Source organism: Bos grunniens, chromosome 12, assembly GCF_055505025.1.
Source record: "Bos grunniens cultivar Pamir isolate PY7600 chromosome 12, Bosgru_T2T1.0, whole genome shotgun sequence".
Classification (NCBI taxonomy): Eukaryota; Metazoa; Chordata; class Mammalia; order Artiodactyla; family Bovidae; genus Bos; species Bos grunniens.
The window spans coordinates 70,957,975-70,972,454 of NC_141176.1; the positions used below are offsets into that span (position 1 = coordinate 70,957,975).

The window sequence follows — 14,480 nt, forward strand, 5'->3', positions numbered from 1 at the left end:
TCAATGTTCACTCTTGCCATTTCCTGTTTCACCACTTCCAATTTGCCTTGGATCATGGACCTAACATTCCAGATTCATCTACAATATTTCTCTTTTCAGCACTGGACTTTGCTTCTGTCACTATTCACATCCACAGCTGGGTGTTGTTTTTGCTTTGGCTCTGTCTCTTCATTCTTTATGGAGTTGTTTCTCCACTGATCTCCAGTAGTATATTGGGCACCTACTGACCTGGGGAGTTCATCTTTCAGTGTCTTATCTTTTTGCCATTTCATACTGTTCATGGGGTTCTCAAGGCAAGAATACTGAAGTGGTTTGCCATTCCCTTCTCCAGTGGACCACATTTTGTCAGAACTCTCCACCATGACCCATTTGTCTTGGGTGGCCCTACATGGCATGGCTCATAGTTTCATTGAGTTAGACAAAGCTGTGGTCCATGTGATCAGATTGGTTAGTTTTCTGTGATTGTAGTTTTCAGTCTGTCTGCCCTCTGATGAAAATGGATAAGAGGCTTATGGAAGCTTCTTGATGGGAGAGACTGACTGAGGGGGAAAGTGGAGAAGCTTAAAAGGCTTAAAAAATGTTTCTTGCATATGAAAATGTAGCTTCTTTTGGTAGATCATTCATTCTTAGAATCTGAAACTAGTTTTTTTGGTGATGAAAAATCATTGTCATTTTTTTAGCATGTGAATGTTGTTTAATCCGTTCAGTTTTTTCTAGAAAAAAATGTCAATTTGATGATTATTCCAGACTTTTAATCCAGACTCTACGCCTTTAGTCTTTTGGGTGTTTTACTTAATAACATGAAACCTTTTTTTTTTTTTTTTTTGACATAGCAGTTACTATTTTCTTAACACTCAAGATATGTAAAGACACGCAGATACCCTAGGTCTCTCTGGAATGTGACCTGTGATCAGCATGAGGAGTACTTTGTCCTTTACCCTTGAGTTGGATTATGTGTTGTCACATATACCTTCATGCTTTATATTTTTCTTACAGTAGAAGTACTTTATTGCCCTGTTTAGCCAGGACACATAATGCATGTATCATGTATAAAATTGAGGCTTTATCACTCTGACCCATGGTGTCATAATTAATTTCTTTATTACCCATTGTTTTGTTGTTGGTGTTGAATTAAAGCTCTCTTTAGAGCTTTGAAGATTACTTATAAGAGTTAATTTACCAAGAGTGACTTCTTAATATAAAGTGCCTGTTTGCTTATTGAGCATTACTGAGGTTTGTTTTATCAAATGAAAATGGAGAGATTAGTGGAGCTTTCAAATTATTTAGGGCTTCCCTTATAGCTCAGTTGGTAAAGAATCCATTTGCAATACAGGAGACCCCAGTTTGATTCCTGGCTTGGGAAGATCCCCTGGAGAGGGAATACGCTACCTGCCTGGTATTCTTGGGCTTCCCTTGTGGCTCAGTTGGTAAAGATTCCTCCTGCAATGTGGGAGATCTGGGTTTGATCCCTGGGTTGGGAAGATCCCCTAGAGAAGGAAAAGGCTATTCACTCCAGTATTCTGGCCTGGAGAATTCCATGGACTTTATAGTCCATGGGATTGCAAAGAGTTGGACATGACTGAGCGACTTTCACTTTCAGTTTATTTATTTAGTAAAAGGCCAGGCATGCCAGGTACTTATGCTGCCGCTTTGTGGAGATTAATGAGCCAGTTAAAACCAAGGGTCCTGATGAAAACTTATAAATGATTAAAAACCTTCCACACTGGATATTGTATTAAGTACATTATTTTAATAAAGTAGCGTGCATCATTCAGTTTGCATTTCAAGAAGGTGCCTTGTCATCTCTGCTACTAAATTCTGTGGGTGTCTAGAAATGAATCCGTATGTAAATCTGGTAAAAGAAAGAGGCTTCCTAAAGGCAACTTAGATGCACGATACTGGGTGCTTGGGGCTGGTGCACTGGGGCGACCCAGAGGGATGGTACAGTGAGGGAGGAGGGAGGAGGGAGGAGGGTTCAAGATGGGGAACATGTGTATACCTGTGGTGGATTCATGTTGATATATGGCAAAACCAATACAATATTGTAAAGTTAAAAAGTTAAACAAACAAACAAACAAAAACTACTTCAAACCCCCCAAGTCATAGGATTGGATGAAAAGGCCTTTGGGACACAGTATCTTAAAATAGGAAGGAGAAAAATGTGAGTTAATATCAGGATATCAGTGACTATTACATTATTTTTTCTACTTTTTAAAGTAATGTGTATTACTTTATTGAAATGGGTACATTTTTATAAACTTTAATTTGCAGGAATCAGAGACCCCAACCCTCCAAGGCCTTTCCTTTACTGTCAGACCCGGTGAACTGTTAGCTGTGGTCGGACCTATGGGCGCAGGAAGGGTAAGTTGTGATGCCTTTTGTCAGCCTGATGCAATGCCACAGCCCCTGTTCAGACCTCAGAGTGGAGCCCAGAGCTGAGTGTGACTCAGTTTGAGCTAGAATTGGGTATATCTAGAAAGGTGTTTCTCTAAGTACATTAGTTTTGCAAAAAGGTTTCATGGCCAAATTCAGGATAAATGCACATTGTGTTTTCCTTCTTGATGCTTCATGTGACATAGTTGGGAACTGCTCGTGGGGAGTTTGGACATCTCAGTGAAGGAGATTATTTATGTGGCAGCTGTTCAGGATGGACAGAGACAGTGGGGACTTCTTTTTGTCACAGTGGCCCCTCCAGGAAGTCTGGAGGTGGTGAAGGCTCTTCCAGGAAGCTCTGAGCATTTCTTCATGTGACTTGACTTGGTCCCATCAGTGCACATTAGGGAATGTGCAATCATGTGCTGGAGCTAAAGATATAGACATGAGCCAGATCTTGACACCTCTGTCCTCCAGAGGCAACCAGGTTCTGGGGCAAGACAGATATGCAGGCAGACTATTTCAGCCCAGTGTGGTGAGTGCTCTGATGGCGTGGACATAGGCATGTCCTTTCTCTGTGTTACAAGAGATATGAAGGACACGTACATGTGCACTTAGTGTCCTGTGTTTTGTACAACAAAATACAGAAACCTAAATGTGGGATGTGCACATGAGAGGGTGATGATTTCCTCCATGAAGGAGTTTTCTAAAAATTTATTTTTAATTGGAGGATAATCGCTTTACAATATTGTGTTGGTTTCTGCCATACGTCAGCATGAATCAGCCATAAGTTTACATGTTTCCTCTCTCTTGAACCTCTTTCCCACCTCTCATCCCATCCTACCCTCCTAAGTTGTCACAGAGCCCAGGATTTGAATCCCCTGGGCATAATGGACTTCTGGTCTTCAAATACATCAACCTCAGAGTTCTTTTAAATAATAATCTTTGGATATATTCTTCACACATAGTTATCAATTTTTTAAAATATACTTATTTATGTATTTGGTTGCATTGGGTCTTTGTTGTAGTGCATAGCATCTCTAATTGTGGCATGTGGGTTCAGTTGCCCTGGGCATGTGGGATATTAGTTCCCCCACCAGGGGACCAGGGATCTAACCAAAGCCTCTGGCTTTGGAAGATGGATTCTTCTTTTTTTCAGTGTTTATTATCTGGATATAATTATTGTTTTTTTTAACATTTTATTTTGTACTGGGGTGTAACCAGTTAACAATGTTGTGATAGTTTCAGGTGAACAGTGAAGGGTGTATGTCAGCCATACGTGCACATGTATCCATTCTCCCCCAAATTTCCCTCCCATCCAGGCTGCCACATAACATTGAATAGAGTTCTATATGCTATGCAGTAGGTCCTTGCTGGTGATCCATTTTAAATACAGCAGTGTGTACCTACCTGTCCATCCTGAACTCCTAATTATCCCTTCCTCCCATCCTGGAGGGTGGATTCTTAACCACTGGATCACCAGGGAAGCCCCACATAGCTTTTTAAAAACAAGTATTTGTCAAGTAAAAGATACTCAGATGCAGGAACAACTGCATTAAACATCAGATACAGAAAATACACATCCTGCTTGTCTGTTCTGCTAGAGAAGGATGTTAAACATTCTTAGTCTTTGCTGAGTAGAACATTTCATCTGAGGGAACTCAGGCAGAGTCGATTGTTATTGTATTAATATTCCTTATCAACCTTTAGTTTACGGTGACCAATAATGCTCTTTTCCATTTTTTTCCCTGCAGTATCAAAGCTGTACTTTATACTCTTCTGATATCGTGTATCAAGCACCAGGGTGGGGTCGGCTGTGCTGTGGGTCGTGTTCCGTCCTGAGTGCACCGTGTTCACGTGTGTGTGTTGCTGTCTGTTTCAGTCCTCGCTGTTAAGAGCTATGCTTGGGTGAGCTGCCCCCAAGCCAGGGGAAGGTCAGTGTGCTCGGGAGGATCGCATGTGTTTCTCAGCAGCCTTGGGTGTTTCCAGGAACTGTGAAGAGTAACATTTTACTTGGGAAGAAATATGAAGAAGAACAATATGAAGAAGTAATAAAGGCTTGTGCTTTGGAAGAGGTGAGTAATGACTCTTGAGTTGCATGTAGTCGAATTTCAAATAATGATAACATTGATTTAAGCTCTAAGGTTTGTTAAAAGTTCTTTTTTTTTTTTTTTTTTTGAATCTGAAAGGTCTTATTTGTTGCTTTATGCTGGACTTCTGGGTAAGTATGCAGTCATATATGTGGCTGTTTTAATTCTTGTGTGATAATGATGGTCACAGAATGCCTTTGTTTCATTTGGTGAAGTATCACTTTTAGATTCTTTTTTTTAATGGACAGTTAACAAAATTTTGAAGAATAGAGAGCGCCATGTAATGAACCCTCATGTTTGCACCCCCAGGTTCAGCCGGGGTCAGCTGGTGGCCAGTTTTGTTGGGTCTTTACCCCTGCCTTGTGCCACCCCTCCACCCAACACCCCGCCCCATCCCCCGGTATTCCAAAACAGATCCTAGACCTCAGATTAGTTAATCTGTAAGCACTCATTGTTGTTTTTCAGTCACTAAGGCCTGTCCAGTTCTTTTCGACTCCATGGACTGCAGCAGGCCAGGCCTCCCTGTCTTTCACCATCTTCTGGAGCTTGCTCAAACTCATGTCCATCGAGTCGGTGATGCCATTGAACCATCTAATCCTCTGTTGTCCCCTTGTCCTCCTGCCCTCAGTCTTTCCCAGTGTCAGGGTCTTTTTCAATGAGTTGGCACTTCATATCAGTTAGCCAAAGTATTGGAAATTCAGCTTTAGCATCAGTCCTTCCAATGAATATTTAGGGTTGATTTCCTTTAAGTATGCACTGGTTTGATCTCCTTGCAGTCTATAGGACTCTCAAGAGTCTTCTCCAGCACCACAATTCAAAAGTATCAATTCTTTGGCACTTTGCCTTCTTTATGGTCCAACTCTCACATCCATACATGACTAGTGGAAAAAACATAGCTTTGACTATATGGACCTTTGTTGGCAAAGTGATGGCTCTGCTTTTTAATATACTGTTTAGGTTTGTCACAGCTTTTCTTCCAAGGAGCAAGCATCTTTTAATTTCATGTCTGCAGTCACTGTCTGCTGTGATTTCTGAGCCCAAGAAAATAAAATCTGTCACTGTTTCTACCTTTTCCCCATCTGTTTGCCAGGAAGTAACTGTGAAGATAGCTGAGTGCTGAGGAATTGATGCTTTTGAACTGTGGTGTTGGAGAAGACTCTTGAGAGTCCCTTGTACTGCAAGGAGATCCAAACAGTCCATTCTAAAGGAGATCAGTCCTGGGTATTCACTGGAAGGACTGATGCTAAAGCTGAAACTCCAATACTTTGGCCACCTCATGCGAAGAGTTGACTCATTGGAAAAGACTCTGATGCTGGGAGGGATTGGGGGCAGGAGGAGAAGGGGATGACAGAGGATGAGATGGCTGGATGGCATCACTGACTCGATGGACATGAGTTTGGGTGAACTCCGGGAGTTGGTGATGGACAGGGAGGCCTGGCGTGTTATTTATGGGGTCGCAGAGAGTCAGACATGACTGAGTGACTGAATTGAACTGAATGGGGCCAGATGCCACATAAATCATCAATAAACATATTCTGTTACGATAAGCAATATAGTATGTAACGTTTTATATTATCATTAACCACTTTTAAAAACTTAATTTTTTTAAACAAGTTTTTAAAAAAATCTTTTAAGGATTTTAAAAAGTTTTAGGCATTACCTAGTTAAAGGTATCATGTTGATAAATTCTAGTTTGATATTTTCCGATATATATTGCTTGACCTTACAAAGCCCTCTTGGACGCCTGTAAGTTTATACTTTCATCTCATATTTACACATTCCTGGTGACTTGGACATTTTCTTTTCAGGTTGCCTTGACAATCATAGATAATAAGATCCTTCTGTGTCTAGGTATAGAGGCCTTCAAGACTTGAGTTATTTTAGTGTTGCCTTCATTTCAGATATAATCTTCAGTCACCCCCTAGGCGATGTGATGTGAAAGAGCAATAGGCTATGAAATGGTTCAAAAGGACATGATCTGGTTCAGATTCCAGCTCTTCTGTTTAACAGCTGACCATCCTCAGACCAGTGATACGACCTCACTTAGTCTCAGTTTCCTCATCTGTGAAATGGGGCCAGTGCTTCCTGTGAGCTTGTTGTGAAGATTAGAGATAATCAGCATTAGGGTCCAGCACAGAGCTTGGTGCACAGATCTTACCCCCCATGACCTGAGAGAAGCCATGTACATGTGTACAAATGATGGAGCAGAATAAGACGGTCTTTCATGAGAGATGAGAGATGTAAACAGAGCCTTAGGAACCCAGCAGATAGAGATGAGTCCAGGATGGTTTCATGCGAGAGTATACTTGCGATGATACTGGGAAAATGGGCAGGATATTGACAGGCTGTGAGAGGAGGGGTGATTCCACATGGGAGAAAAGCTGTGAAGGAAGCAGGGCTCCTGCTGCTTGACTCTAGAGTCCAGCCCTCCTCTGCCAGGGCCTCACGTCCGGACTCACATTTACCATTTCAGCAGTCTGCTCCATGGTGCTTCTACTGTAAGTCTCAACCATCGCTGAAGGGCCCTTGATGTGCTTCTGGATGGATGGCATCAGATCTGCTTTGCCATTTTCTAGTTTGCCTCTAGTGTGTGTGTCTGCTGTCCAGTGAGAATTGGGGAAACTTAAAGGAAAATAATGTGAATAAGAACACCTGTCAGTGGGGGGAATTGTAGTCTATACGCAAGTCAGACTTTTCCCTTTAACCTAATTGGAAAATGGTGGCTAGGAATTTAGCCTGACTTGGATTTTGTTGCAAATCCTGTGAAATGGTTTTCCCATTTGGGGCTGGTCCGTGAATAATGTTCAGAGTCAACAACACAGTTACAGTCTTGCTACCAAACTCAGAGAGAGCCTGTTTCTTGTGCCCTAACTTGTGCTAAGTGAATGTGTGGATTTAGGTGCTTTTTCTAGAACATGATTAAGGTTGCTGTGCTATGACGTGTTACTATTTTGTTAAGCAAAATGAAACAATGTAGAATCAAAGCATAAAAGCTACTGCTGCTAAGTCATTTCAGTCGTGTCTGACTCTGTGCAACCCCATAGATGGCAACCCAACAGGCTCCACCATCCCTGGGATTCTCCAGGCAAGAACACTAGAGTGGGTTGCCATTTCCTTCTCCAATGCAGGAAAGTGAAAAGTGAAAGTGAAGTCGCTCAGTCATGTCCGACTCTTCACGACCCCATGGACTGCAGCCTATCAGGCTCCTCAAGTTAAGTGGAGCAGTTTTCAAGGACTTCAACAGTGAAACAGAGGCCAATATATGTGTGTGTGTGTATGTGTGTATGTAGGGCTGGGAACCTGTTTAAAGTGGCTCATTGTTGTTCATGAAAACCAAATCAAGAGATGGTAATAACTTCTGAACTCAACAATGAAAGATGATGAAAGAATGATGAATTTTCATGACAGATCAGTTGCTGCCTTTCATTGGATATAACCTACTTAAGCTTTGAGTGAGCAGGGACCCTGTGTGTCTGTGTGCCTGTCAGGGAGGGAGGGTTACGATGGACACTCTTTCTTCTCTTTATGGTCATGTGCTTTGCATGTTATGACCCACACTGTGAATGTGGTCCCACTGTTGGTTTGATGGGAAAATAGGCATCAGCCACCAGTAGCAAGTTACAATCAATTCCAGTCCTTTTTCCATTTATAGAGGGTGTCCTCACTTTTGAGTTTAGTGACTCTTGTTTTTGTAGCACATTCTGTAGAAGAGGAATGTGAGACTTAGGGAGATCAAAGGACTTGTTTCTCATGCAGACTCCAGTGTGCTACCCGCTTTCCCCCCAAATTTGCTAAAGTAGAGACAGAGTTAGCACGTCATCCGCAGAAAGGTACTGCTGTGTATCTTAGGTTGATGCCTGAGGGGTTTAGTAGATATTTCAAAGATTTCTAACATAATAATTGTGTAACAAAACCTGATTGTTATCTTGTTGTTGGGGGATATTGTTGTCATTGTTTTTTTTAATTTCCCCAGATACTCTGGGGAAAATAGACTGATTTGTCCATTTACTTCTTTTTTTTTTTTAATTTTATTTTATTTCTAAACTTTACAATATTGTATTGTTTTGCCAAATATCGAAATGAATCTGCCACAGGTATACCTGTGTTCCCCATCCTGAACCCTACTTCTTAAATAATATTCAAATATAGCTTATGGTAGATTCCCAGATCCTCAAGTCAAAGCTTCATATCCTTCTTAACTTTGAGTTTTTCCTGCTTTCACAGACAAGCATCTACTTAGTCCAGCTGATCTCCTTGGTGGCCCTCAAACACGTTGTTTCTTTCCTTTTGGTTTTCCTGCCCAGCCTGCTCTTTCTGCTCCCATTTCTGTACAGACCTTGTCTTTCACTCTCACTTGCCTTAATTATCACTGTGAAGACATTGGCGAGGTGTTATCCCTTCTCTGAAAGTGAGAGGCAGAGACCAAGATCACGAAAACTGGTAACTTGAGATAAAACAAGTCCTGTGCCTTCACGTCCTGGGCTTCCAGCTCTCACACCTGTGTCTCTAGCACAGACCTTTGCACCTGCATGTCCAGCTGCACCGTGATGTCACCAAGAGCTCATCTCAGCTTGTCCACAAGTGATGTCTCCTAAACCTGCCTCCACCATCTTCCCCAGCTCAGTAAACGGAGACCTTGTCCTTCCCCTTCCTCACCCCAGACACCACAGTCTCCTCTTCTCTTACAACCCACATTCATCCCGTCATCAGGTCTTACAACTCTACCTTCCAAATGCATCTGTAGTGTAACCCCGTCTCTCCATTCCCACTGTTTTCTAGCTTATTCTAGTAATGTCCTCACTTGTATCTGCCTTTACCCTTCCCCGCTTACTGCCTGGTTTCTGCAAAGCACAGGAGTTTCCTTGTAAACCCTAGACCATGTCAGTCCTCCCCTCCCCCTCCTCCTCTTACTAGAGTGCCCCCAGGCTCCTCCTGCTCTGTCTCCACCCTCACCCCCTCATTCTCACTCTACTCTCCTGCCTCCTTGTCCTGAACCCCTTAGGCATCTCCCCATAGCCCCTGCACCCACCCCTCCCTCTGTGAGGAGCAGCCTCTCCAGGTCTGCCTGAGCCCCCCAGCCCCAGATCTGCTCACACCCTCTCTGAGCAGAGCCCTCACACCCCAGTGTGGACTCACTTCCCTCCTTCACTCTCCATCCCCCTGAGCCGGCTTCCTTTTCCTTCTTGTCCTCAGCCCTTGTGCTCAGGTTAATTTTCCATATCACCTATCTCCCAGCATGGAAAGAAATTCTAAGAGCTCTGTTTCCTCGTGGCAGAATTCATTGTGCCCAGAATGGTGCCTGGTGTATAGTCCATCCTCAATAAATACGTGTTAAAGTGGTAAAATGCATAAATGCTTTGAAAAAAATACAGAATGAAAACAAGTGAAAAGCCCTGAGAGTTTAATTTTCCTGGTTCCAGTTTAGTCACTATGAAATAAGCGCATTGCTGTTGAGTAAACATTTGTATGAAGAACTGATGCTAAAAGGTTAGGATGGCAGGAGAACACATTTTAAATGTTTTTCTTTTTTCTGTCTTCACACAGGATTTTAAGAATTTGGAGGAAAGAGATCTAACTGTGACAGGAGATGGAGGAACCCCACTGAGTGAAGGACAGAAAGCCCGGGTCAGCCTCGCCAGGTAAATGGGGTTTCACTTGCCATCCTGCCCCTCCTCCTCCGTGGCTCCTAGTGGACATGAGCACGCAGACCCCGTTCACTGGGTGGGCCTGTGTGAAGTAAGGTCTTGGCCCTTTCCCTGGGCTTGTAGAAGGAACCCGGTGTTGTCGGACACCATCATGATTCAGAGATGAGACCCAAGGAGTGTGAAGTGTCCTCTCCTGATGTCTCTCTACATTTTCTAGAGCCGTGTATCAGGACGCAGACATCTACCTCCTGGACGATCCGCTCAGCTCAGTGGACGCAGAAGTCAGCAGGCACTTGTTCAAAAAGTGAGTTTGCACCTGTTTTATATCATTTCTTCTTTCCAGGAACCCTGTAGGGATCAGGAAAGGGAGCTCAGGAAAGCCTTTTTACGAGACCCAACTCCTTCTGCTCTGGTGTTCCTCCCTCCCCTCTCTTCCCTCCACAGAAGATCCATCATAGAGAAATCTTACATCATGATGAGGTCAGGATAGGAAAATACAGCAGGTGCTTCCAGTGTGTGGAGGAGAGTGGGGTCCATGCTTTAGGGAGAGAGGGATAGATGGCAGATTCCCGCATGACTTGCTGCTGATGGATCCAGACCCCAGGGATAAGAAGGGCAATGTAAAAATTTTAAATCAGAGAGTAGGACTTGGTAACCTGGATGCCAGTGCTTTTTCCTCCATTGTGTGTTGAAGGCACATTGCTGCTGCTGCTGCTAAGTCACTTCACTCGTGTCCGACTCTGTGTGACCCCATAGACGACAGCCCACCAGGCTCTCCCGTCCCTGGGATTCTCCAGGCAAGAACACTGGAGTAGGTTGCCATTTCCTTCTCCAGTGCATGAAAGTGAAAAGTGAAAGTGAAGTCGCTCAGTTGTGTATGACTCTTAGCCACCCCATGGACTGCAGCCCACCAGGCTCCTCCATCCATGGGATTTTCCAGGCAAGAGTACTGGAGTGGGGTGCCATTACCTTCTCCTGAAGGCACATTAGAAGTGAAGTTTTCAGTACCAACATAGGACTTCCGTGGAAAGAGTATTGGTTTATGCTTATTAATTAATCTGTTGCTTTGGAAATACTTAATAAAGACTAAAATTTACAAATGATTTATTTCACATCTGAGTATAACTCAGTTGTTTTACATTGCTTCATGGATTCTTACTAGAATTAATAGTTAGACCCTTGTGTAGGGTTACCTTGAATTTGAAACTCGGTATCTTGGTTGAAGTCCTGACTCTCACTTTGTTTCTGGAATTTGTTGTCAGTGGCTCTTTCTTGGCCACAGAACTCCTGGAGGAGAAGAGCTCTGATGTTTTTCTGTCCTAACACACGCTGACTGAGGCCTCTTTGTAAGCCTCATGAATTCACTTTTTCTGAAACAGCCTCCACATCTACCTCTTGCTGTTGTTCACCTTGTAAAGCCAACAAGCTTTCCAGCTGCACTTATTAATGTCCTGCTGTATACACTGAGATTGATGCCCTTACAGATGTTCCTACACAAAACCTCTCAGTTTATAAGGAGGATGGTGAGCCAGGAGAGGGGAAGGACCACACTGGGCAGAATAAGGGAGACTAGGATGCCCAGCTCTCATTCCTGCCTCTGAGGAACCTGTCTCTACATGGAGCTGGTTAAGACAGATGCCTGGGAAAGCTCAGCAGAGTCACGGTTTAGAGAGTTTCCATACAGGGTAGGAAGTACTAAGTGGAAGCGGAAGTGGCAGCTGGAGGGTTTCACTGAAGTTGGAAGGTTCCCTGTGCCCGGGGCTGGGCGGGCAGTGCCCTGGGGCCTGCAGGCTGGGAAGATATGTGGAGGCTGAGAAGAGGACCCAGTCCTTTACTGAAGGAAGAGGAGAAGCTCAGGTGAGGAAGCAGGGCTGTGAGGAGGACAACAGGCACGTCCTCGCCTGGAGGAGGCGGGGTGTTCAGCAGAGAGAAGCTGTTTGGGAATTCTCATTGTCAGGTCCTGTGTTAGATTCTAGGACTGTTTCCATCCAGGCTGCTCTCACAGGAACCAGAGCTGGGTGGCTTAAAAATAATGGAAGTTTATCTATCTCGGTTCTGGAGGCTGAGAAAGTCCAAGTCAGGGTGCTGGCAGATTCAGCATCTGGTGAGGGTCTGATTCCAGTGTCCTCTTGTGCTGGAAGGGTGAGGGAGCCCTGTGGTTCCTTTTATCAGGACACTAATCCCTTTCATGGAGGCTCCACCCTCATGACCCAATCACCTCTTGATGGCCCCACCTCCTAATACCAACACAGTGAGGATTAGGTTTTAATGCATGAATTTTGAGGACAAAAGCATTCAGTCTATAGCAAACTGTCACAGATGGAGGTGCTTAGAGAACAGAAATTGATTCTCTCACGGTTCTTGAGGCTGGGAGTTCAGCGCGCGGGCAGCTTTGGTCTCTGCTGAGCACGCCTCCTTGCCCGCTGGTGGTGGCCACCGTGCGGTGTCCTCACGCGGTCTCCCCTCTGTCCTCAAGCACCCCTGTGTCTCTGTTCTTTCTTTAAAAAAGTTTTTATTGAAATATGGTTAACTTACAATATTATGTTACAATATTGTACAGCAAAATGGCTCAGTTATACACAGCTATACATTCTTTTTAATACTCTTTTCCGTTATGGTGTATCTCAGGGTATTGAATATCCTGAATACAGTTCTCTGCACTATACCATAGGACTGTGTTATCTGTCCATTATACACATAATAGTTCGCATCTGCTAACCCCAAATTCCCAGTCCATCTCTCCCCCACACCCCCTCCATCCATGCAATCCCAAATCTGTTCACTGTCTGTGAGTCTGTTTCTGTTTTGTAGATAGGTTCATTTTTGCCATTTTTTAGATTCCACATATAAGTGATACGTGATATCTTTCTCTTTCTGGCTTACTTCACTTAGTATGATAAAGTCTAGGTCCATCTACATTTCTGCAAATGGTATTCTTTCTTTATTTTATGGCTGAGTAGTATTGCATCATCTATATGTATCACATATTCTTTACCCATTCATTTTTCTATGGACATTTAGGTTGTTTCCATGTTTTGGCTATTGTGAATAGTTTTGCTATGAACATAGGGTTGCATGTGTCTTTTTGATTTATAGTTTCCCCCAGATATATGACCAGAAATGGGATTACTGGATTATAAGATAATTCTGTTTTTAGTTTTCTGAGGAATCTCCATACTGTTTTCCATAATACCTGCAACAACTGATAATCCCACCAGCAGTGTAGAATGGTTCTCTTTACTCCATTCCCCCTCAGCCACTGTTATTTTAATCATGGCCATTCTCATTGGTGTGAGGTGATTCCAGATTGTGGTTTTGATTTGCGTTTCTCCAATAATTCACAATGGTGAGCTTCTTTTGGCCATCTGTGTCTGTCCTTTGGAGAAATGTCTATTTAGTTCTGCCTATTTTTTGATGGGATTTTTTTGTTGTTGTTGAGTTGTATGAGCTGTTTGTAATTTTGGAAATTAAGCCCTTTTTGGTCACATCATTTGTAGTATTTTTTCCCATTCTGTAAGTTGTCTCTTCATTGTGTTTATGGTTTCCTTTACTGTGCAAAAGCTTGTAAGTTTGATTAGGTCCTATTTGTTTACTTTTTTTTTTATTAAAAATAATTATTTGTTTGTGGCTGTGCTGGCTCTTTGTTGCTGTGGGGCTTTCTCTCTAGTTGTGATGAGCAGGGGCTTCTCTCTAGTTGCAGTGTGGGCTTCTCATTTCGGTGGCTCCTCTTGAGCAGTGCACCAGCTCTAGGGTGTGTGGGGCCAGTAGTTGAGGCTTCTGGGCCCCAGAGCACAGGCCTGGTAGTTGTGGTCCATGGACTGAGTTGCTCCGTGGTATGTGGGACCCTCCTGGACCAGGGATCGAAACCATGTTTCCTGCATTGGCACACGGGTTCTTTACCAGTGAGACACCAGGAAAGCCCTTTTTGTATATTTTTGCTTATATTTCTATTGCCTTAGGAGACTGACCCAAGAAAACATTGGTATAGTTTATGTCAGAGAATGTTTGCCTCTAATCTCTTCTAGTAGTTTTATGGTGTCCTGTCTTACGATTAAGTTGTTAAGCCATTTTGAGTTTATTTTTGTGCATGGTGGGAGGGTGTGTTCCAACGTCATTGATTTGTAGTCCTGTGTCTCTGTCCTTGTGTCTTAGTCTCTGCTTCATCTAAGCACACCAGTCAGATTAAATTAGGTCCAGTATAATTAAGGGTAATGATTAACTCTTTAAAGTCCCTGCCATCAAATTCTAAGGAACTGATGGTTAAAGTGTCAAGTGAATCTGAGAAATAGCCAAGTGAAGAGATTTCAGCAGAGTCCAGTGTGTGAGAGGGAGAAGTGTGAGGAGATCTGAGCTCTGGACATGAGGAGCTGGG

At 43.3% G+C, this 14,480-nt stretch overlaps 1 protein-coding gene across 1 annotated transcript in view; it reads left to right on the forward strand.

Moving 5' to 3' along the window:
- The window catches only part of LOC147361871 (ATP-binding cassette sub-family C member 4-like), a 448,560-nt gene that overhangs the window by 41,951 nt on the left and 392,129 nt on the right, over positions 1-14,480 (forward strand). Inside the window, exons 6-9 of the mRNA XM_086328628.1 lie at positions 2,272-2,361; positions 4,256-4,448; positions 10,008-10,102; positions 10,326-10,412. The gene's annotated coding sequence lies outside the window, so the exon portion shown is untranslated. The remainder of the gene's footprint in view (positions 1-2,271; positions 2,362-4,255; positions 4,449-10,007; positions 10,103-10,325; positions 10,413-14,480) is intronic.